At 45.6% G+C, this 23,530-nt stretch overlaps 1 protein-coding gene across 2 annotated transcripts in view; it reads left to right on the forward strand.

The window, feature by feature from the left end:
* The window catches only part of RNASET2 (ribonuclease T2), a 200,511-nt gene that overhangs the window by 56,386 nt on the left and 120,595 nt on the right, over positions 1-23,530 (forward strand). The window lies entirely within an intron of this gene.

The following is a 23,530-nucleotide window of genomic DNA, read 5'->3' on the forward strand; positions in this document are numbered from 1 at the left end:
TGAAATAAAGCGTGTGAGCACGAACAGAAGTCCAGACAGACAAAGTAACGCTGGGATATCTGGCGATGGTCCGGCCCTAGCTTGGCCATGGTGTGGCACAGCGGCAGAATAGCGATGTAACAACAACAGTAACAGGGGCTTTTTGTACGTGATACAGACAACGAACGCATGTTGCGGCAAACAGGGCGCATACATGATAACATCATACTGCAGAGAAAAACATATTCACAATCACGGACAAAGCAATGGTTAAATGTAATGACTTTGAGGCTCCATTAGAACTCGTAAATCTCCATGTCCCTCTTAGTAACTGTCATTATTCACTTAATACACTTATTTATTACTAGATGGTGGCCGATTCTAGCGCATCGGGTATTCTAGAATATGTATGTCCACATAGTATATTGCCCAGCCACGTAGTATATTGCCCAGCCACGTAGTATATTGCCCAGCCACGTAGTATATTGCCCAGTCACGTAGTATATTGCCCAGCCACGTAGTATATTGCCCAGCCACGTAGTATATTGCCCAGCCACGTAGTATATTGCCCAGCCACGTAGTTCACGTAGTATATTGCCCAGTCACATAGTATATTGCCCAGCTACGCACAGAGCCACGTAGTATACAGCACAGAGCCATGTAGTATACAGCACAGGGTCACGTAGTATACAGCACAGAGCCACGTAGTATACAGCACAGAACCACGTAGTATACTGCCCAGTCACGTGGTATACAGCACAGTCACGTAGTATACAGCACAGAGCCACGTAGTATACAGCACAGAGCCACGTAGTATACCTCACAGAGCCACGTAGTATACTGCCCAGTCACGTAGTATATTGGCCAGTCACATAGTATGCACCATATCCATGTTAAAAAAAAGAATTAAAATAAAATAGTATATTGCCCAGCCACATAGTATATTGCCCAGCCACGTAGTATATTGCCCAGCCACGTAGTATATTGCCCAGCCACGTAGTTCACGTAGTATATTGCCCAGTCACATAGTATATTGCCCAGCTATGCACAGAGCCACGTAGTATACAGCACAGGGCCACGTAGTATACAGCACAGAGCCACGTAGTATACAGCACAGCGCCACGAAGTATACTGCCCAGTCACGTAGTATACAGCACAGCCACATAGTATACAGCACAGAGCCACATAGTATACAGCACAGAGCCACGTAGTATACTGCCCAGTCACGTAGTATACAGCACAGAGCCACGTAGTATACAGCACAGAGCCACGTAGTATACAGCACAGAGCCACGTAGTATACTGCCCAGTCACGTAGTATATTGGCCAGTCACATAGTATGCACCATATCCCTGTAAAAAAAAAAAAAGAATTAAAATAAAAAATAGTTACATACTCACCTCCTGGAGCCTCCGGATCGAAGCGGCCGGTTCCCGATGCTTGGCACGCGGTCCGGTCTGAAGATTGCATTGCGGTCTCACGCGATGACGTAGCGGTAGTGCAATGCATGCAGCGGTCACCGGGGCGTCGCGCGGAGCGGAAAAGGCCGGTTCCTGATCCGGAGGGGCCACCGGAGGGTGAGTATGTAACTATTTTTTATTTTTTTATTATTTTTAACATTAGATATTTTTACTTATCATGCTGCATAGGCAGCATGAATAGTAAAAAGGTGGTCACACAGGCTTAATAGCAGCGTTAACCGAGTGCGTTACACCGCGGTCAACGCTGCCATTAACCCTGTGTGAGCGCTGACCGGAGGGGAGTATGCGGACGCCGGGCACTGACTGCGGGGAGGAAGGAGCGGCCATTTTTTTCCGGACTGTGGCCGTCGCTGATTGGTCACGGCAGCTATGACAGGCAGCTGCCGAGACCAATCAGCGAATGAATAACCGTGACAGACAGAAGGACAGACAGACGGAAGTGACCCTTAGACAATTAGATAGTAGATCATATGTTTACCCTTTTTCTATTCTCATGGCCCTGCAGCTGATTCAATTAACCTGTGTGTATGTCCACTATACCTGCTAATGGCTATGATCTCATCTTGTGTCTCCAATCTGTCTATGACTTTCAGAAGTACATCTTAGAATTAGTTAGTTTCTAACTTTGCACAAGATGGCTGCTAGAGCTAACATGGCTGTTATATATTATATTGTTATTATATATTATAGTATATTATGGCTGAACATTCTCTTACAGTGACCCGTAGACAGATCTAATGTCACTCTGTCTGACCTATCGTCTTTATATAGGTTCTGCACCTATCGCCGAGCAGGATGCGTAATCCCTGCCTGACCCTGGCGATAAGCCCTGCATTGGGAAGGAGAGGATATGTGCTAGTCAATTCCCACTACCACTAAAGACAGCTAGAATACACAAAACAAGGGAACATTTAGCTTGAGTAGACTCAGAGAGAAACACAGCCATCCTTCTAACTCCAAACAGGATGATAGCCAACTGCTGCAGCTCCAAGCCTCAACAGGGAAGTGCAAATAGAAAATAACACCTGCAGCTCCCAACTAGAAGTTGGGAGTTATAAACACCCAAATCCAGGTGACACCATTAAGGCCGGGGGTTAGGTGGCCACTAGTCTGCAAGGCCAGCTGCTGAGACCTGCAGCCAGATGCAGAGTGACTGTCTGCAGCCTCTAACACACCTGTGACAGTAACATAATATAATTATTTATTAGGAGCAGGGAAGCTTCATTAGGGGTTGCAAAGTGCACACAACAAACTTTACTATTGTCCTTTGCCCAGAAATGGAAGACATTTGCCGGCCTGATCTCTGCTGAAAAATTGTTTGAAATTTGTGATGGTTTAGTCACAATTTGAGCTGTAAGCCAAACCTCTGAGCAAATACCCAGCAGTAAAAAAATAAATAAATAGCAATAGTGCATGAAAATGAAATAGTGTACTTGTTTACCATACTTTTGATAGACGTAAAAGTCATCCCACCACTTGACAGTGACCGGTTAAAGGATTGTCTGTTTCCTGAGTAATGCCAAACATAGGCTTGCCGATTTTCACACTTTAACGATTGCCAATCAATTATATAGCAAGGCATTCAGCACTCCACTCATTCACCGTTTTATGTAAACAGGCCGACTAACAATGATAGCGACAGAATAATCACTAATAAGATTTTGTTCCCATACAATATCATGTTGGTGGCAGCACATTTTTATTATTATTATTTATTTATATAGCAACATTAATTCCATGGTGATGTACATGAGACGGGGTTACATCAAAATCCAAATATCACTTACAGTAAACAAACTAACAATGACAGACTGATACCGAGGGGAGAGGACCCTGCCCTTGCGGGCTTACATTCTACAGGATGGTGGGGAAGGAGACAGTAGGTCGAGGGTTGCAGTAGCTCCAATGGTGTTGAGGTGGCCGTGTGGTCATTACAGGTTGTAAGCTTCTTTGAAGAGATGGGTTTTCAGGTTCCGTTTGAAGGATCCAAATGTGGTGGATAACCGGATGTGTTGGGGCAGAGAATTCCAAAGGATGTGGGATATTCGGGAGAAGTCTTGGAGGCGATTGGGTGAGGAGCGAATAAGCGTGGAGGAGAGAATGAGGTCTTGGGAGAACCGGAGATTACGTGAAGGAAGATATTGAGTGATTAGTACGGAAATATACAGAAGAGAAAGGTTATAGATGGCTTTGTAGGTCAGTATTCGTAGTTTAAACTGGATACGCTGGGAAATTGGGAGTCAGTGAAGAGATTTGCAAAGAGGGGAAGCAGGAGTGTAGTGAGGAGATTAGTCAGGCAGCAGAGCTAAGGATGGACTAGAGGGGTGCGAGAGTGTTAGGCCGGCGTCACACTAGCGAGTTTTACGGACGTATGAGCGCATAAAATACGTCCGTAAAACACGCATTACACACGGCCCAATTATTCTCTATGCCCCTGCTCCTATCTGCTGTATTTTACTGATCTGTATTATACGGCTTTATACGGCCGTAGAAAATCGCAGCATGCTGCGTTTGTCACCGTATTGCGCAAAAAAATCGCCAATGAAAGTCTATGGAAGCCAGAAAAATACGGATTACACACAGACCAGCAGTGTGACTTGCGAGAAATACGCAGCGGTGTTAGAGAGAAAAGCCGGTAATTCAGTGGAGTGTACAGTAAAATCACACTGACAGCTTACAGTAGAATAGGTAGAATAAATGTGTACACATAGAATAGGTATATATATATATTATTATTTCATACAGCGCTAGATAGCTTTAAAGCCGGTAATTCAATTGCCGACTTTTGCTATCTTCTTCCTAAACCCGACATGATATGAGACATTGTTTACATACAGTAAACCATCTTATATCCCCATTTTTTTTGCATATCCCATGCATATTTTATGCAAAATTTGGCCATTCTAGCTATTAAATTAAAGGGTTAAATGGCGGAAAAAATTGGCGTGGGCTCCCGCACAATTTTCTCCGCCAGAATAGTAAAGCCAGTGACTGAGGGCAAATATTAATAGCCTGGAGAGGGTCCATGGTTATTGCCCCCCCCTGGCTAAAAACATCTGCCCCCAGCCACCCCAGAAAAGGCACATCTGGAAGATGCGCCTATTCTGGCACTTGGCCACTCTATTCCCACTCCCGTGTAGCGGTGGGATATGGGGTAATGAAGGGTTAACCCCTTCCTGACCTTTGACGCCACGTAGGCGTCATGAAAGTCTGTGCCAATCCGACCCATGACGCCTATGTGGCGTCATGGAAAGATCGCGTCCCTGCAGATCGGGTGAAAGGGTTAACTCCCATTTCACCCGATCTGCAGGGACAGGGGGAGTGGTAGTTTAGCCCAGGGGGGGTGGCTTCACCCCCCCGTGGCTACAATCGCTCTGCTTGGCTGTTGAAAGTGAAACTGCCAATCAGAGCGATTTGTAATATTTCACCTATTATAACTGGTGAAATATTACAATCCAGCCATGGCCGATGCTGCAATATCATCGGCCATGGCTGGAAACACTACTGTGCCCCCACCCCACCGATCGTCCCCCCAGCCCTCCAATCTGTCCGGTACACTGCTCCGGCTCCCCTCCGTCCTGTGCTCTGCTCCCACCGTGCTCTTGTCCGCTCCCCCCGTGCTCTAATCACCCCCCCGTGCTCCAATCACCCCCCCTGCACTCCGATCCATCCCCCCGTGCTCCGTTCCACCCCCCCGTGCTCCGTTCCACCCCCCCCCCCGTGCTCCGTTCCACCACCCCCGTGCTCCGTTCCACCCCTCCCGTGCTCCGTTCCACCCCCCCCATGCTCCGATCCCCCCCCCCCCGTGCTCCCCACCACCCCATCATACTTACCGATCCTGCCGGGGTCCGTCCGTCTTCTCCCTGGGCGCCGCCATCTTCCAAAATGGCGGGCGCATGCGCAGTGCGCCCGCCGAATCTGCCGGCCGGCAGATTCGTTCCAAAGTGCATTTTGATCACTGAGATAGATTATATCTCAGTGATCAAAATAAAAAAAATAATAAATGACCCCCCCCCCCTTTGTCACCCCCATAGGTAGGGACAATAAAAAAATAAAGAATTTTTTTTTTCCCACTAATGTTAGAATAGGGTTAGGGTTAGGGCTAGGGGTAGGGTTAGGGTTAGGGCTATGGGTAGGGTTAGGACTAGGGTTAGGGCTAGGGTTAGGGGTAGGGTTAGGGCTAGGGTTAGGGGTAGGGTTAGGGCTAGGGTTAGGGCTAGGGTTAGGGCGAGGCTTAGGGTTTCGGTATGTGCACACGTATTCTGGTCCTCTGCGGATTTTTCCGCTGCGGATTTGATAAATCCGCAGTGCTAAACCGCTGCGGATTTATGGCGGATTTACCGCGTTTTTTCTGCGCATTTCACTGCGGTTTTACAACTGCGATTTTCTATTTGAGCAGTTGTAAAACCGCTGCGGAATCCGCACAAAGAAGTGACATGCTGCGGAATGTAAACCGCTGCATTTCCGTGCAGTTTTTCTGCAGCATGTGTACAGCGATTTTTGTTTCCCATAGGTTTACATTGAACTGTAAACTCATGGGAAACTGCTGCGGATCCGCAGTGTTTTCCGCAGCGTGTGCACATACCTTTAGAATTAGGCTATGTGCACACGGTGCGGATTTGGCTGCGGATCCGCAGCAGATTGGCCGCTGCGGATTCGCAGCAGTGTTCCATCAGGTTTACAGTACCATGTAAATATATGGAAAACCAAATCCGCTGTGCCCATGGTGCGGAAAATACCGCGCGGAAACGCTGCGTTGTATTTTCCGCAGCATGTCAATTCTTTGTGCAGATTCCGCAGCGTTTTACACCTGTTCCTCAATAGGAATCCGCAGGTGAAATCCGCACAAAAAACACTGGAAATCCGCGGAAAATCCGCAGGTAAAACGCAGTGCCTTTTACCCGCGGATTTTTCAAAAATGATGCTGAAAAATCTCACACGAATCCGCAACGTGGGCACATAGCCTTAGGGTTAGGGTTGGAATTAGGGTTGTGGTTAGGGGTGTGATTAGGGTTATGGCTACAGTTGGGATTAGAGTTAGGGGTGTGTTGGGGTTAGTGTTGGAGGTAAAATTGAGGGGTTACCACTGTTTAGGCACATCAGGGGTCTCCAAACACAACATGGCGCCACCATTGATTCCAGCCAATCTCGTATTCAAAAAATCAAATGGTGCTCCCTCACTTCCGAGCCCCGACGTGTGCCCAAACAGTGGTTTACCCCCACATATGGGGTACCAGAATACTCAGGATAAACTGCGCAACAATTACTGGGGTCTAATTTCTCCTGTTACCCTTGTGAAAATAAAAAAATGCTTGCTAAAACATCATTTTTGAGGAAAGAAAAATGATTTTTTATTTTCACGGCTCTGCGTTGTAAACGTCTGTGAAGCACTTGGGGGTTCAAAGTGCTCACCACATATCTAGATAAGTTCCTTGGGGGGTCTAGTTTCTAAAATGGGGTCACTTGTGGGGGGTTTCTACTGTTTAGGCACACCAGGGGCTCTGCAAACGCAACGTGACGCCCGCAGACCATTCCATCAAAGTCTGCATTTGAAAACGTCACTACTTCACTTCCGAGCCCCGGCATGTGCCCAAACAGTGGTTTACCCCCACATATGGGGTATCGGCGTACTCAGGAGAAACTGGACAACAACTTTTGGGGTCAAATTTCTCCTGTTACCCTTGGGAAAATAAAAAATTGCAGGCTAAAAGATCATTTTTGAGAAAATAATTTTTTTATTTTATTTTCATGGCTCTGCGTTATAAACTTCTGTGAAGCACTTGGGGGTTCAAAGTCCTCACCACACATCTAGATTAGTTCCTTTGGGGGTCTAGTTTCCAAAATGGGGTCATTTCTGGGGGATCTCCAATGTTTAGGCACACGGGCTCTCCAAACGTGACATGGTGTCCGCTAATGATTGGAGCTAATTTTCCATTTAAAAAGCCAAATGGCGTGCCTTCCCTTCCGAGCCCTGCCGTGCGCCCAAACAGTGGTTTACCCCCACATATGGGGTATCAGCGTACTCAGGACAAACTGGACAACAACATTTGGGGTCCAATTTCTCCTTTTACCCTTGGCAAAATAGGAAATTCCAGGCTAAAAAATCATTTTTGAGGAAAGAAAAATTATTTTTTATTTTCATGGCTCTGCGTTATAAACTTCTGTGAAGCACCTGGGGGTTTAAAGTGCTCAATATACATCTAGATAAGTTCCTTGGGGGGTCTAGTTTCCAAAATGGGGTCACTTGTGGGGGAGCTCCAATGTTTAGGCACACAGGAGCTCTCCAAACGCGACATGGTGTCCGCTAACAATTGGAGCTAATTTTCCATTCAAAAAGTCAAATGGCGCGCCTTCCCTTCCGAGCCCTGCCGAGTGCCCAAACAGTGGTTTACCCCACATATGAGGTATCGGCGTACTCGGGAGAAATTGCCCAACAAATTTTATGATCCATTTTATCCTATTGCCCATGTGAAAATGAAAAAATTGAGGCGAAAAGAATTTTTTTGTGAAAAAAAGTACTTTTTCATTTTTACAGATCAATTTGTGAAGCACCTGAGGGTTTAAAGTGCTCACTAGGCATCTAGATAAGTTCCTTGGGGGGTCTAGTTTCCAAAATGGGGTCACTTGTGGGGGAGCGCCAATGTTTAGGCACACAGGGGCTCTCCAAATGCGACATGGTGTCCGCTAACGATGGAGATAATTTTTCATTCAAAAAGTCAAATGGCGCTCCTTCCCTTCCAAGCCTTACCATGTGCCCAAACAGTGGTTTACCCCCACATGCGAGGTATTGGTGTACTCAGGAGAAATTGCCCAACAAATTTTAGGATCCATTTTATCCTGTTGCCCATGTGAAAATGAAAAAATTGAGGCTAAAAGATTTTTTTTGTGAAAAAAAAAGTACTTTTTCATTTTTACGGATCAATTTGTGAAGCACCTGGGGGTTCAAAGTGCTCACTATGCATCTAGATAAGTTCCTTTGGGCGTCTAGTTTCCAAAATCGGGTCACTTGTGGGGGAGCTCCAATTTTTAGGCACACGGGGGCTCTCCAAACGTGACATGGTGTCCGCTAAAGAGTGGAGACAATTTTTCATTCAAAAAGTCAAATGGCGCTCCTTCCCTTCCAAGCCCTGCCGTGCGCCCAAACAGTGGTTTACCCCCACATATGAGGTATCAGCGTACTCAGGACAAATTGGACAACAACTTTCGTGGTTCAGTTTCTCCTTTTACCATTGGGAAAATAAAAAAATTGTTGCTAAAAGATAATTTTTGTGACTAAAAAGTTAAACGTTCATTTTTTCCTTCCATGTTGCTTCTGCTGCTGTGAAGCACCTGAAGGGTTAATAAACTTCTTGAGTGTGGTTTTGAGCACCGTAAGGGGTGCAGTTTTTAGAATGTTGTCACTTTTGGGTATTTTCAGCCATATAGACCCCTCAAACTGACTTCAAATGTGAGGTGGTCCCTAAAAAAAAATGGTTTTGTAAATTTCGTTGTAAGAATGAGAAATCGCTGGTCAAATTTTAACCCTTATAACTTCCTAGCAAAAAAAAATTTTGTTTCCAAAATTGTGCTGATGTAAAGTATACAAGTGGGAAATGTTATTTATTAACTATTTTGTGTCACATAACTTTCTGGTTTAACAGAATAAAAATTCAAAATGTAAAAATTGCGAAATTTTCAAAATTTTCGCCAAATTTCCGTTTTTATCACAAATAAACGCAGAATTTATTGACCTAAATTTACCACTAACATGAAGTTCAATATGTCACGAAAAAACAATCTCAGAACCGCTAGGATCCGTTGAAGCGTTCCTGAGTTATTACCTCATAAAGGGACACTGGTCAGAATTGCAAAAAACAGCAAGGTCTTTAAGGTCAAAATAGGCTGGGTCATGAAGGGGTTAATGCCACCTTACTATTGTAAAGTGACATTAAGCCAAATTAATAATGGTGAGGCGTCAATTATGACACCTATCCATTATTAATCCAATAGTAGTAAAGGGTTAAAAAACACAAACACATTATTAAAAAGTATTTTAATGAAATAAACACAAAGGTTGTTGTAATATTTTATTGTACGCTCAATCCATCTGAAGACCCTCGCTCTGTAACAAAGAAAAAATAATAAACCAACAATATACATATCTTCCGAAGATCTGTAAGGTCCCATGATGTAAATCCATCTGAAGGGGTTAAAATATTTTACAGCCAGGAGCTCTGCTAATGCAGCGGTGCTCGTGGCTGCAAAACCTCGGGGAATGAAGGTAAAGTAGGTCAATGACCTATATTTACGTTCATTCGTGGTGAGGCGCCCTCTGCTGGTTGTCCTCATATGAACTCGAGCCTGGGAGCTTTCTAGGAAAGTTCCCACGCTCGAGGGACAACCAGCAGAGGGCGCCTCACCGCGAATGAAGGTAAATATGGGTCATTGGCCGGCCTAAGTGGAGGGTAGCCCACAAAGGAGGATGTTGCAGTAGTCGAGGCAGGAGATGATTAGGGCATGCCCAAACATTTTGGTAGAGTGAGGGTTGAGGCAAGGACGGATTCTGGAAATTTTGACCAGGAGGTGGCGAGAGCTTGGATGTGCGGTTTAAAGGACATGGCAGAGTCCAAGGATACTCCGAGGCAGCGGATTACCTGGACGGGGGAAAGTGTGAATTAATTTATTTTTACAGATAGATCAGGTAGGGAAGATGTGCGAGATGGAGGAAAGATAATTAGTTCAGTTTTGTCCACATTGAGTTTGAGGAAGCGAGAGGAGAAGGAGGATATGGCTGATAGACACTCTGGGATTCTGGAGAAGAGAGGTGACATCTGGGCCAGAGAGGTAGAGCTGAGTGCCATCGGCATATAGATGGTACTGGAAGCCATAGGACTTTGAGTTGTCAGATTTCTTGTTTATCGACCTGCTACTAAACATATTGATCTTTTTTTTTTGCCAGCATAAACCTAAGCAAATATTTTGCTTGTTCATTGATTCATCTCTATCATGTTTGCTTGCGTGGATAATCAGAAACAAACACTCTTAAAGGGAACCTGTCAGCAAGATTATGCTGAGAAGCGTACAGACAGTGTCAGGTTGGCGCCGTTATACTGATTAAAATGATACCTTGGTTGATGAAATCCATCTTGTGGTTGTTGTTTAATCTTTTTTTTCAGTTTTGAGTTAATGATATGCTCGTGCTCTGGTGCGGCCTGTGGGGGGGTCTTCATGTGGTACTCTGCTTACGTATTCATGTGTATGGTTTCTGACAGGTCACTGATCCCTCAGTGACCTGCCCCCTATTTTATTTACTGAATATAATCTGTATAGAAAAAAAAAATCACATTCAGCAGGCAGGCGGCAGTGCCTGCGCTGCAGCATGATCACATCTATAATATGCATTAAATTATTTTATTTAGGGATATACATTTATTCTGAAAAAAGAAAAAATCTTTCTAAAAATAGTGACGGTCACGCCTGCGCAGTAGCAGCTATCTGTGTATAGAGGTGATTCGATAGCTGCTACTGCTCATGCGCCGGCGGCATCATGTATCAAATACTTATTTTCCCCACTGTCCTTGGAATGTGAAGTGTTGTCTTTCTTCCTTATTGTGTGTAATGTCGGTCTTAAGAGCCCAGAGGTTTATAGGGGTTTTCCAGGCCTGTGACAGACATATGCAGTCAGTCTGTGACTGCAGACTGCTGAATCTTAACCACATTTGGTGTGCCGCTGCCACAATTTCCAGACATTCTTGGTGTGAGAGGGCATCTAAGCGATTTGTATGACAAGTCTCATCCAGCTCCTGTCACTTCTATTAAGAGAAGCCAAACACGTCTAGTTGCCACATGGCCACAAGATACAAATTCCTGACATGCAGTTATGTGACCGCCCACTTGCATTGTCAGGGAGTTGTGTGCATGTTTTCTTGATTCTGCAGTCGCATAGAGTGACTGAAGACTTTTATCCCAAGCCTAGAGAATTAATTTAAGCACTTGCCATCCACTCTCCGTTACTTGTAACCATGTTGGTTTGCTGATGAGATTACCTGTTAGGGGGTACAGTATATACATATGTGCCAGGAGCTTTTGCAGCACATACACCACAAACAGCTGTCTGCTCCAAAAACGGTGTATTTTTGCATGTCTTTAGGATATTTACTTTTTGAGTAATGTAGTCTAATAGTTGCACCTTCATTAGACTATTATTATGTAAATTTGCTTATGTTGTGGTTGATCAGCTCCCTCAGCAGTACATTGAGGTAGACACGGGAACACTGTCTCTTTAAGTCCTTCACTGGTTTATTAGGTACATGCGGCATAAACATGGTGAAGTAAAAATTAATACGGCCCTTTGGGCGAAACAAGAAACATAACAAAGTGGTATATCACAGTGCATACGTCTGTGAGGATCTACCCGCTCAGGGTTAGCCAAATTCTTAATTCAGTTTTGCACCAACATGACCACCTCTCTGGAGTTGACCTCTCCAGACACACTGAACACTGAATGCCTCAGAAGGCCGACTATTTAAATCGCAGACCACACCCTGGGGTGGAGATATGGAGAACAACCTCCCACCCGCTTTATGGTTGGTCTAAAAAAAACCCCAGCTCTTTAACCCCTTAATGACAGCCAATACGTCTTTTAACTGACCTGAGATATAAGAGAATAGCCTCCCCATACAGGTGACAATCCAGCAGCTGTACACTATAGCTGACAACTTGCTGTATCAGCCACGATCAGTGTTGGCACCGTACATATCTGTTTAACCCCTTAGATGCTGCTGTCAATAGTGACTACATCATTATAAATGGTTAACAGAGTGTGAAGGCTTCCTCTTTATCCCAATTGGTGCCCTCAGATCATGATTGTGTGGTCCTGATGTTTGCGATGGCAATTCATGACCAAATAGCGGCCTTAGAGTCTGTCGGCTGTTGTAACCTGTTCAGAAGTTACCGGCATTTAGGTGGTAAAAATATACATTTTAATTTCTGTCATACCACTTTGCATTAATTCCTGTAGAGCAGCTGAAGGGTTAATAAACTACCTGACAGCAGTTTTCAATATGTCGGGGTGCTGTTTTTAAAATGGTATCACATTTGGGGGTTTCCCAATATATGAGACCCCTAAAGTCAATTCAAACATGTTGTAAATTTCCGTGAAAAAATGAAAAATTGCTGCTACATTTTTAAACCTAAAATGCTAACAAAATAAAAGAACATTTTACTAATGGTGCTGATGTAAAGCAGTCATGTGGGAAATATTATTTATTAATGGTTTGCTGTAGTATGACCATCTGTATTAAAGGGATAATCATTCAAACTTTGAAAATTGCTAATTTTTAAAAAATTTTCTCAAATTTTTGGTATTCTCTATAAATAAACACAAAACATATTGACCTAAATTTACCATTATCATAAAGTATAATGTGTCACGAAAAACAATCTCAAAATCACTGGGATTTTTTGAAGCGTTGCAGAGTTATTACCACATAAAGTGGCACTGCTCAGATTTCAAAAATTTGGCTCCGTCTCTAAGGGGTTAAAAATGGCTGCTTAACCCCTCTCAACACATAGTGTGCTGGAGCAAACTTCTAGGTTTCAAATCACTGAAGCTCAGTGAAACATATCTCCTCTCCAGTACTTTGCCTGTGACTTTGTCACAATGAATATACAATGTATGTTTATTATCCCAATATTCCAAAAGTAATAATAATGGAAAGCATGATTTCTTGACATACCTGATTCATCAATTTCACCAGAATAATGTAATAAAACAGTTTATGGCTAGTGATGAGTGAGCATGCTCGCCACTACTCAGTGCTCGCCCGAGCATCGCAGTGCTCGCGATGCTCAGAGCTCGCCGAGTATTTCCAGGTTTACTCGGCGGGAGCTCGGGTCACCACCCTGCATGTTTGCCGCTCTTTAGAGAGCCAGTGAACATGCAGGGATTGTCTGCCGCACACTGTAATGCTGCAGCCATATTGGTTGTGGCATTACAGTGATTGACTGGCCGCACAGCGTCATCAGGTCTATATCAGACCTGGTGCCGCCATGCTCGTCCCAGTCTGCTTCGGAATCAGGCAGTGTAGGGAGAGTTGCTGCTGAGCTAGGGAGAGATTTGTTTGCTTCGTACTTAATGTGGGTATACCATATCTAATACACATATCCATTTCAACTAACAGTCCTTCTGAGGACTAATAAAGCTGCATAGACAACAGTGCTAGGCAGACAGGCAGTGTATGTGACAGAATTCAGTGCATATAGCAAGAGGGTCCATTCCAGTTCTGTCTTCTGCTGCTGTTGCCTATTACAGATATTTGTAGACATAGCCCCAGGTATCAGAGGCCAGGATTCTTTTTGATCTTAATCCTGATTATTTGCTTTGAATCCAGAGAACACTGTTTTTCTGCTCCATTTGCCAGATCCTTTCCATATTACAGCACTAAAATTCCAGCTATTTTAAACTTGGGTTTATCCACCCCAAAGATCACATATCAGTGCACTCAAAATTGTGCCATTTCAGGCCTCCACTTAAATTTTTTTGCTGTGTCTTACCCGAGTTATTTACACCAGTTTGCTTAAAAGAAAGTTACCTACAGGAAAGATGTTTGAAACTGGTCTTTGTCCGTCACACGAATCACATATAAGTGCGCTCCAAAGTCAGCCATTTGTAGTGAACGTGGAAAATATTTTCCTCCATTTAAAATGGGCAAGGCGCGTGGCAAGGGAAGGGGAACTGGACGTGATGCTGCATGCAGAGGCCGAGACCGTGGCCATGGGCAAGCTCAAATTGTGCCACAACAAACACCCACATCTTCTTGCCTGACCTTCCTGTCCCAATTACTAGGGGAACACAGCAGCACACCACTATTGAACCCAGAGCAGTGTCAAAACGTTGTTGGATGGATAGCGGATAATGCTTCCTGTCACTTTGCCACCACCACTATCCTGTCTTCCACAAGGTCAAATCTCAGTAGCCATGAGTCTGGACCGCATATTCCTCACCCTGATCCTCCTTCCTCCCACCATGCCGAGTGCCCGGAGACAACTGATCCCACACTTGGACACTCCGAACAGCTGTTCACTTTTCCATTTATAGATTTGGGCCTCTCGCCCGGTCTACTTGAAGCAGGGCAAGAGATAGCGATGCCCAAATAATTGAACAGCTACAGTCACACAAAGGCGATGGTGGGAAAATGTCACAAGAGGTGGATGATGATGAGACACAATTGCTAGAAAGACAGGAGGAGGACCAGGGTGCAGGAATGGAAGACGATGTGGTAGATGATATAGTAACTGACCCAAGCTGGCAGGAGGACATGTAGAGGGAGGACAGCAGCACACAGGGGGAGGGAGGCATAGCACCCAAACAGGCAGGAAAAAGCAGTGTGGTGGCCGCAGGCAGAAGGCGGGCAACCGTTCCCCGTAACACCAACACAGCGGAAGTTGCCAGTACAACTGTTGGGTCTTCCGGAGTCTGGATAATTTTTAAAGACTCAACAATGCCAAAAAGGCCATTTGCACCACCTGCCAGGCCAGCATCAGCAGGGGTAGCAAAACTACCAGCCTGACCACCACTAGCATGATCGGGCACATGACAGCAAAGCACCTGACTTTGTGGATCGAACACGAGGATCCAGGGACAGTGTCTGCGGGTGACACCACTGCTTTTTTTGCTGTTGTGCTTGCAAGCCAATACCCTGTCTATAGTGAATGCGAAGATGCCTCCGGCCCTGCACCTGTCGTTGCACACACTCAACTAGCAGGATCATCAAGCACGTCTACGTCATTGGCCCAGCGTTCAGTTGTCCATACACTAGTCCTTGGAACGCAAGCACAAATACGCAGCCAACACCCCCCAGGCCACACTACTAAATTCACACTTTTTGCAACTGCTTGCGCTCGAAATATTGCCTTTTATGCTCGTGGAGATGAAAGCTCTCCGCAACCTGTTGGTGGTGGCTGTCCCTCAGTACTCGGTCCCCAGCCACCATTATTTGTCACGGTGTGCCGTCCCTGCATTTCAAAACCATGTTGCCCACAACATTAGCTGTGCCCTCAACAATGCAGTTACTGGGAAAGTCCACCTAACCATAGACACGTGGAGAAGTGCTTGTGGCCAGGGATGGTACATCTTGCTGACAGCACACTGGGTTAACATAGTGGAAGCCAGGACCCAGTCGGACCTCCGGGTGGAATACGTCCTCCCGAAGCCGAGGATTGCGGGCCCTATGTCAATCGGGGTTGCCCCCACAGTCTACAGCTCCTGCACCTAATTCTCCTCTTCAGCCTCCACCTTCGAAATGACCACATCAGTCACAAGCTGGAAGCACTGCAGCACTGCCTCAGCCAAGCGGCAACAGGCTGTGCTGAAGCTAATATGCTTAGGTGACAAACCGCACAATGCTGAAGTGTTGTGGATAGATCTGAAAGAGCAGGCAGATCTGTGGCTGACACTGCTGAACTTACTGCCACTCATGGTCATGTGTGACAATGGCCGGAACCTGGTGGCAGCTATGAGGTGAGCTCACACACGTACCGTGCCTGACCCTTAACCTCATGGTTCAGCGGTTTCTAAAAACCTACCTGGAGCTGCAGGATCTGCTTGTCGATGTATGCCGCCTGTGTGCCCATTTTAGAAAGTCAGCTACAGCTTCCGCCGCCTTTGCAGTGCTTCAGCAGCGTTTGCAGCTTACGGGTCACCGACTGGTGTGTGATGTCCCATGCGTTGCAACTCTGCACTGCAGATGTTGGAATGGATTTGTGATTAGAAGAGGGCAGTTGTTGAGTAGCAGCATCAACCAGGCCCTCGGTATTCAGTTCAGACTCCACACATAAGACCTCAGGAGTGGATATGGATGTCAGACATATATACTATCCTCCAAAACTTTGAGTACTCCACCAAGATGGTGAGCGGCGATAACGCCATAATTAGCATCACCATCCCACTTCTCTGTATTCTGAAACACTCTCTGCTCACAATCAAAGAGGATGCATTGTAGGCAGAGCACGATAAGATGGAGCAAGGAACCATACAGGGTGATTACACACAGCCCAGCCTCATCTCATCCCAACGTGGATTGGGTGACAATGAGGAACAGAAGTAGGAGGAGGAATAACAGGAGATAGTTTCGTGTGCTATAGACTCTACTACCTGTGCAACTGTCATACCGTCTGTTCAGCGTGGATGGCCTGAAGACGAGGAGGAGGAGAGCATGGTCAGTCGTCCTCTTGGTGAGGCACGCATGGCTCAGTTTATGTTACTCTGCCTTTCCCGTGACCCTCGCGTTCTTCAAATTTTGGGTGACAGTCATTACTGGTTGGTGACACTTCTAGACCCACGCTACAAGGGAACTTTCTATCTTATTCCTGAGGCGGACAGGTCTACTAAAATGGGGCAGAGGTCACAGTTCGTTGGAAAACCAAGGAGTACAGGCAAGAGAAACTCCAATCCAGCAGAGGCAGGGGAACACTGGCAAAGTTCTGGGAGAGTTTTCTCAGACCCTGAGGTGTGGGGTACTCTCACAAGGAGTGCAAAGTTTTGGAAGACGCTGAGGGAGTACCTTGCTGACCTTACCAAAATCCTCTGTGATTCATCTGTGCCTTATAATTATTGGGTATCAAAGCTGGACACGTGGCATAATCTGGCACTCTACGCCTTGGAGGTCCTGGTCGCTAGCGTTTTGTCAAAGTGGGCTTTTAGTGCCGCTGGTGGAATTAGAAATGATACGCGCACTCGCCTGTCAACTGAAAATGCTGACAGGCTGACTCTTGTAAAAATGAACAAGGGCTGGATTGGGCCAGACTTCTCAACACCACCGAATGATAGCAGCTTAACATAAACTTAAATCCAGTGTCTTTTTTTTTTTTTTTTTTTTTTTTTTGGGGGGGTCTGTTCCCATGCACCTCTTCATACCCACACATGGGTGTATGCTTCCTGATTTTGGCTATTTGCTGTTGTTCTCTTCCTTCTCCTCTTCTTCAACCTCCACCTTATTACCAGGGTGACCGTGGTCCGTGATGCAGCACCCACATAATTTTTTTAAAGGGTGTTTATAAAAAATGGTTATACATATGGTATGTTCATGTATACCCCCCAGGGGTAAATGTTTGTCAGCCCATACACACACTGCATGGGCATTGCAAGTATAGGAGACTCTCTCCTTTCTAATGGGAACCTTTTTATGAGGCCCTCCTCCACGACTCTTCCAAGGGGCATTGGAGTGGCTCTAAATTTTTAGCAGCCCTTGCGTTCACTGCATAGGCAAACACTACGGGAGACCCACTTCCTAATAATGGGAACATTGTTTTCAGGAGGCCCTCCCGTACGTCTTTTCAAAGGGGTATTGGGGTGCTTCCAAATTTTGGGCAGCCCTACCACTTAATGTATAGGCAATAACAGTATGAGACCCACTGTTTAATAATGGGAACAACAAAGCAAAGCCGGCTGATGGATTTTTAACAATAGTAAAGGCTGCCAGATAGCCCTATAAAAATAGGCTTTGTGCCTTTCAGAGTACCTCCTTCATAAATGAAACAGGATGTGTCTGATGTGACACACCACATGGCCAGATAAGGTTGTAAAATGTTAAATTGACATTTCTCAGTGAATGCATTTGTCTTGGTTGAAAGCAATGCTAAAGTTCAAAACGCATCAAAAATGCTACGTCTGAACATAGCCCAAGGCATAGAGGAACATTTTTGGTTATTTATTTTGCCTTACATACAAATTATTAGCCTGGAAAGGATGTTCCTTTACATATTTCCCAGGGAAATCCATTTTGGTTCCTTTTTTGTATGTTTTATTGTGAGTCTGTAAAAGTGGAGTAAGACTCTTGACAACATTGTTCACAGGAGTGACCTGGGAGTCAGAAATGCTTCCAGGGGTCTTCTCCATGATGTTACCATGTCATTTGAGCACTGTTTCCATCGATTTCCGCAATTTCTAGACCCTCTAAAGACCGCTGAGGGGGGCCGCCAGCAAAATGCTTGAGTTTCTCATAGACTTACACTGGGCTCATTGATCGGATCGAGCACCCAAGCATTCCAATTGGCTTGATCCGAGCAATGAGCACCCGAGTATTTTAGTGCTCACCCATCACTATTTATGACGCAAAATGCCAGTCTTAAGCTCAGGGGGGCGTGGCTATGTAACAGGAGCGAGAGGATGCACCTGGCGAGAGCTCCCGTCATCCTGACTATATCCTGGCACTTAAAATCCCCTTAGTGAGAGACACTTACTGCCTGGTGACCCCCTTGGACCCCGGGGGGTGAGCGGCAGCTGCAGGGAGCGCACCGAAGCTCGGGAAGGACACGAAATCCGGTGTAGCCCGTGAGAGCGGTGGGACACATGAGGCGGTGGCCATTTTATAAAGGCGTGCGCTCAGGGAACACTGAGAGGCGCCACTTTTTTCAACATCGCTGAGATTCTCCTGAGCTTGGGAAGCTCTGCGGCACAAGCGGCGGTGTGTGTTCAGGCTCGACTGCGCCAGACACGGGAGGGAGCGGATCGGGGGTGCCGGCGAGAGGTGGCAGTCATTCTGCAGGCGCGCACTCAGTCTGGAGGAGCTGCAATGCTGAACAATGTCCTTGCAGCGCCGTATGGGAGGTGAGCACACACATTCTACAATATATAGTGGGGACAATCAGCATGTGCCCTGAGATATTAGGCCCCGTGCTCCCCCTAATCTGAAGACACCTATCCTCATCAGTGCTAGAAATTTGGAGGGCTTGACCCCCCCTCCTTGCTGCTTTCTCTGCAGGACTGTGGACCTTCCCCTCCACCCTGATGTACGGAGCTTCGACCTGGACTGGCATTGCTACGTTTATCTTATTCTATAATCACTATAAGCACCCCACCTATCTTGTGCTGCCTCATAATATCCATATGAACGGTCTTTTATTATCTCTGTGAGTGGAACATTTCACTCCATTATCCTGGTTATCTTCTGCCTTCCAGCTCGGTCAGCCATGCAACACTCAAAAGGATCAGGAGCTGCCGACAGACTGAAAAAGTATGCTAGAGAGGACCCTCCGGATGGTGGGCGAAACTTTAGAAATAACCCCACACAGGCCCAATGTAAAGGCCGCCTATCGGACAGTAATGAGGAGGGTGAACAGGAGGAATTAACCCTCAAACAAGCCCCTGAACAATTAATGCAAGCTATATCCTTGACCAGATCTTCTCTTACAGAAAAAATAGAGGATGTGCACACTGAGGTAGGCCACCTGAGACATGATATGCAAACTATGTTAGGTCGTATCACAGAGGTTGAAACAAGAGTGTCACAGATGGAAGACACCATCCCTCCCATGGAGGCCAAATTGACAAAGGTGGCTGGCTCCATAAATGCCTGGAAACAAAAAGCAGATGATCTGGAAAATAGACTGCGTCGGAACAATATCCAGATTATTGGTCTACCGGAACGCTCCAAGGGCCAGCACCCTGAAGAATTTTTAGAGGATTGGCTCAGGACCTCCTTGGGAGGTGAATTCTCCTCAACTTTCTCCGTGGAAAGGGCCCATAGAGTTCCCACGAGACCCCTCCCTCCTGGAGCCCTGCCGTGGAGCTTTTTGGCGCGCCTTCTCAACTGCAAAGATAGAGATACTATCCTATGTCTGGCAAGGCAGAAGAGCCCTATTAAGTTCCACAATACTACTATTTCAATCTTTCCGGATTTCTCGGTGGAACTTCAGAAACAACGGGCACGGTCAATGCCACTATTTCAATCTTTCCGGATTTCTCGGTGGAACTTCAGAAACAACGGACATGGTTCATGGATATAAAGAAACAACTCAGAGACCGAAATGTTATATATTCCATGATCTACCCAGCTCGGTTGCGAGTTGTCCATGAGGGTACCTCTGTATTTTTCACTGATCCGAAAGAGGCGGGGCTGAGTGGCTGCGAACCCACAGGGTGCCCAATGCAAAATAATCCTAATATATTTGTGCTGATAACTGCATAATGGAGCTTTCTATATGGGCATCCAACTTAACAACAATACCGGACACTGATTCTAGCGAGGGTATCCCCGTTTTTTCTTGTTAATAGAAGCACAGAACTTTACTCCTATATTGTTTGGTTTTTGCTCTGTTTTCATTTTCATGTTGGTTATACTTGTTCTATAGGTAGAAATCGCCTCCAGCAACTCTTCTGCCCTATGTGGGTTATCCCCAGACTTTGCTCGGACAACACTGTTTACCATGTTTTGATGTGGGAGTATGGGATCTGAATTAATTTGTATGACTTGGAATGTACGGGGGATTAGGTCGGAAGAAGATTAAGGTCTGTTCACAAATCAAGCGTCGCCACCCCCATGTCGTGGCGCTGGTGGAGATTCATTTGACCAGGGATTCGGTTCGTTGTGTACAGAAACCATGGGTGCAGTGGTCCATTCATGCGTTCCATACTAGCTATTCCAGGTGGGTTTCGCTGCTTACCCACAAGGACGTTAGATGGGAGGTCAGGGAGGCCAGAAGGGACACCAAAGGCCGTTTTGTCTTTGTACATGCCTTAATTAATTCTCGTGAATATGTCATATTGTGTGTTTACGAACCCCCCCCCCCCCAGCTAGCATCTCAATTCTCCAGAGGGCATTGAGTTTTGCCCTAGGTTTCCCAGAAGCTAATGTCATCTGTATGGGGGACTTTAACCCCTTTCTGCCATTGGACGTACTATTCCGTCCATGTGGGGTGGGCCCTACTTCCCAAGGACGGAATAGTACGTCATAGGCGATCGGCCGCGCTCACGGGGGGAGCGCGGCCGATCGCGGCCGGGTGTCAGCTGCTTATCGCAGCTGACATCCGGCACTATGTGCCAGGAGCGGTCACGGACCGCCCCCGGCACATTAACCCCCGGCACACCGCGATCAAACATGATCGCGATGTGCCGGCGGTGCAGGGAAGCATCGCGCAGGGAGGGGGCTCCCTGCGGGCTTCCCTGAGACCCCCGCAGCAACGCGATGTGATCGCGTTGCTCCGGGGGTCTCCTACCTTCCTCCCTGCAGCAAGTCCCGGATCCAAGATGGCCGCGGATCCGGATCCTGCAGGGAGGGAGGTGCCTTACCAAGTGCCTGCTCAGAGCAGGCACTTGGTAACGCTGCAGCGCTCTGAGACAGATCGGTGATCTGACAGAGTGCTGTGCAAACTGGCAGATCACCGATCTGTATTGTCCCCCCCTGGGACAAAGTAAAAAAGTTAAAAAAAAATTTTACAAGTGTGTAAAAAAATTTTTAAAAAAAATCCTAAATAATAAAAAAAAAAATATTATTCCCATGAATACATTTCTTTATCTAAATAAAAAAAAAACAATAAAAGTACACATATTTAGTATCGCCGCGTCCGTAACGACCCGACCTATAAAACTGTCCCACTAGTTAACCCCTTCAGTAAACACCGTAAGAAAAAAAAAAAAAACGAGACAAAAAACAACCCTTTACTATCATACCGCCGAACAAAAAGTGGAATAACACGCGATCAAAAAGACGGATATAAATAACCATGGTACCGCTGAAAGCGTCATCTTGTCTCACAAAAAACAAGCAACATCAGCAAAAAAATAAAAAAGTTATAGTCCTCAGAATAAAGCGATGCAAAAATAATTATTTTTTCTATAAAATAGTTTTTATCTAATAAAAGTGCCAAAACATAAAAAAATGATATAAATGAGGTATCGCTGTAATCGTACTGACCCGAAGAATAAAACTGCTTCATCAATTTTACCAAACGCGGAACGGTATAAACGCCTCCCCCAAAAGAAATTCATGAATAGCTGGTTTTTGGTAATTCTGCCTCACAAAAATCGGAATAAAAAGCGATCAAAAAATGTCACGTGCCCGAAAATGTTACCAATAAAAACGTCAACTCGTCCCGCAAAAAACAAGACCTCACATGACTCTGTGGACTCAAATATAGAAAAATTATAGCTCTCAAAATGTGGTAACGCAAAAAATATTTTTTGCAATAAAAAGCGTCTTTCAGTGTGTGACGGCTGCCAATCATAAAAATCCGCTAAAAAACACGCTATAAAAGTAAATCAAACCCCCCTTCATCACCCCCTTAGTTAGGGAAAAAATAAAAAAATTAAAAAATGTATTTATTTCCATTTTCCCATTAGGGTTAGGGCTAGGGTTAGGGCTAGGGCTAGGGTTAGGGCTAGGGTTATGGTTAGGGCTAGGGTTAAAGCTACAGTTAGGGTTAAGACTACAGTTAGGGTTGGGGCTAAAGTTAGGGTTAGGGTTTGGATTACATTTGCGGTTGGGAATAGGGTTGGGATTAGGGTTAGGGGTGTGTCTGGGTTAGAGGTTTGGTTAGGGTTACCGTTGGAATTAGAGTTAGGGGTGTGTTTGGATTAGGGTTTCAGTTATAATTGGGGGGTTTCCACTGTTTAGACACATCAGGGGCTCTCCAAACGCGACATGGCGTCCGGTCTCAATTCCAGCCAATTCTGCGTTGAAAAAGTAAAACAGTGCTCCTTCCCTTCTGAGCTCTCCCGTGTGTCCAAACAGGAGTTTACCCCAACATATCGGGTATCAGCGTACTCAGGACAAATTGGACAACAACTTTTGGGGTCCAATTTCTCCTGTTACCCTTGGGAAAATACAAAACTGGGGGCTAAAAAATAATTTTTGTGGGAAAAAAAAAGATTTTTTATTTTCACGGCTCTGCGTTATAAACTGTAGTGAAACACTTGGGGGCTCAAAGTTCTCACAACACATCCAGATAAGTTCGTGGGGGGGTCTAGTTTCCAATATGGGGTCACTTTTGGGGGGTTTCTACTGTTTAGGTACATTAGGGGCTCTGCAAAAGCAATGTGACGCCTGCAGACCATTCCATCTAAGTCTGCATTCCAAATGGCGCTCTTTCCCTTCCGAGCCCTCCCATGCGCCCAAACGATGGTTCCCCCCCACATATGGGGCATCAGCGCACTCAGGACAAATTGCACAACAACTTTTTGGGTCCAATTTCTCCTGTTACCCTCGGGAAAATACAAAACTGGGGACTAAAAAATAATTTTTGTGGGAAAATTTTTTTTTTATTTTTACGGCTCTCCATTATAAACTTCTGTGAAGCTCTTGGTGGGTCAAAGTG

Source organism: Ranitomeya imitator, chromosome 5 (genome assembly GCF_032444005.1).
Source record: "Ranitomeya imitator isolate aRanImi1 chromosome 5, aRanImi1.pri, whole genome shotgun sequence".
Taxonomy (NCBI): Eukaryota; Metazoa; Chordata; class Amphibia; order Anura; family Dendrobatidae; genus Ranitomeya; species Ranitomeya imitator.